Source organism: Pteropus medius, unplaced genomic scaffold (assembly GCF_902729225.1).
Source record: "Pteropus medius unplaced genomic scaffold, Ma_sr-lr_union100, whole genome shotgun sequence".
NCBI classification, from domain to species: Eukaryota; Metazoa; Chordata; class Mammalia; order Chiroptera; family Pteropodidae; genus Pteropus; species Pteropus medius.
In genome coordinates, this window is record NW_024352949.1 from 1,275,815 (window position 1) to 1,278,279 (window position 2,465).

Genomic DNA, 2,465 nt, shown 5'->3' on the forward strand with positions numbered 1-2,465 from the left:
AGAGATTAATAGCAAAATAGGGACTCAAATCCTGTGTGGGCAATGCAATTTATTTCTGACACTTTTAAAGTACTTTTTTTGGCTTTCATTTATGTTCATTCTTCTACACTCCTGCCCTTTATCATTACTTGATCTTAGGAAAGGATCTGATATTGGCCATTTATATTTCAGTGTGATTTTTAATCAGCATTATCAACTGAACCTATAACATATGTATTGTTTTTCTAATTATAAAAATAGAGAATCATAACATTTTGAGGCTGAAATAGATCATATGGTACAATCGCTTCTTCTTAAAGAAGTGTGACTTGAGATCTAAAAAGATTATGACAACTTGCTCAAATTCACACAGCTACATAATAAGTCTTCAAAAGCCTCTTCATCCTTAAAAATTATGTTTTCCAAAATAGTGACTTTTTTTCATAATTTTACAGTCAATAATAAAATATTTTCATTAATACCCAAAGCTCTGAGGAGGCCAGGCCCAACGACAAATTTCTCACAAATTGCCAAAAGAAGTATGAGGACTTTAAACCTGACTCCTTTGGAAGAATTCTTCTCCTGTTAAAGGAATTTTAAACCAGTGAGCAAGTGAGAGGAAGACCTCAAATTCGAAGTCCCTTCCTGAGGAGCTGCAGAATCACCCATTTGACAGCCTCTGCCCACTGGGCCTAGAGCTCAGTTCTTGCCCTTCCAGATGGTCTAAGAACTATCTCCAGAGAATAGAGCTGGCTGCTGGGCAGGGAGAAACTTAAGCAGGCCCCCTTGGTAGCCCTCTCCAGAATAATATGCCCAGGCCAGGCACAGGGCAAGACTCCTCCTGCCACATACCCAGGTAAGGCATGCCACCTCCACCACATGAGAAACCCATGGGTCTTCATTGTTGTTGTTGTTGTTGTTGTTGTTGGGCAGGGACCCCAGAGGTTTTCCTGCAACTGGGCTTCTTACATCCACACTGCAGTGATATTATACTCACACACTGGTTTTGGCCATTTATAGGACAGTCTTCCAGTGGGAGAGATCACAAACATAGATAGCATCATAAGCAATAGCTATTCAGAAGCAGGTGCTGACAAAGCAAACTTGAATAATTTCATTGAGAGTCTATGGAATGGACCCCCACCCACCCTTGTGTTATCAGAAGCCTAATCTCAGATAGCCCACCTGGATTCAGCCTCCTGGGTGTCAGTTTAGGTGATGAATTGCCACACCACACTTCACTCTTTCCCCATTTGCTAGAAAGAGTCAAGAAGACCCCCAAGTAAACTTTTCTTGAAGAACCAAGCATTTTTCACTCTGTTAATATTAATGTAGTATAAATTTTATTCCAAAAACACCTATGTGCTGGTCAAAATTGTGTATGTGTAGAGGGACAGAATCAAACACCTCCGAAAACCAATGTGAAACTGGCATGAAAATTCAACTTCAATACAGTAAATTAAACATTTTGCTAAATTACTATTAATTTGTTTTCATTCTTTCTTGGGCAGAAGCTAAACTTAAGGGCTTTATATGAGAAAAGAAGCATGATTTTGAAACAAAGTCAGGATTTTGAAAGGTTGGAAAGCTGACACTCCCAGGAAATATTCTGTAATGGCCCTTGCAGACTTCCTTTGGAAGAGCCATGGTTGATGTATGCAATATCTATCCCCCACCTCCCCCAGGAGCTGGGCCCCAGCACAAGCCAGGAACAATGACCTGCAAACCTGCTGTCCACCTGCACATCCTCTGAGCACCTCCAGGTCAGTGTCTGCTCTCAGCAAACCTCTGTCACATAGCCTTCTCAACTACTCTAGCCATTGCAGCCTACATTCCAGATCTTACCACTTAAACTGGGCTCTCTTGGTACTACCTAATTCCAGATTTCTTGGTACTACACATCCCTGCCCCTTGAGGCTGGCATTAGCATCATTCAACACAAGGTCAACAAATGAAGCAATTTCTTCAGTCTGAGGTTCTGTCCTTTACATTTCAAATGCATAGTTAACTTGAACTCTGGAACTAGGAGCTTGAGCTGTGAGAACTCTGATAACAGCAGTACTTCAAAGTAATTAGATTAAAAATACTTAAGTAAACTCATAAAGTTTTTTAAAAAGTCAGACAAAGTGATAAGTGATTGATGGTTTATGTAAACTTGTGAATTCCTTTCCAAATGAATTCTTTTCATTTTCATATATGTGGAAATAGATAGACTGATAGACAGATAGATAGATGATAGATGATTATGATGATAATAGATAGATAGATAATAGATAAATAGGCAGAGATACATATACAGACACACATATATATACAAACAAAAGTATTTTGCTTGGAAATGATTTGTTTGGAATTAATATATATTTATTTATATATATTTACTTATATCCACTTCTGCCATGGGAGGATGCAAGACGTCCTCAACCTAGAGGAGGCCATCACCAGACCATCCTTGCACCTCATCTCAAGCTTTCAACCTCCAAACT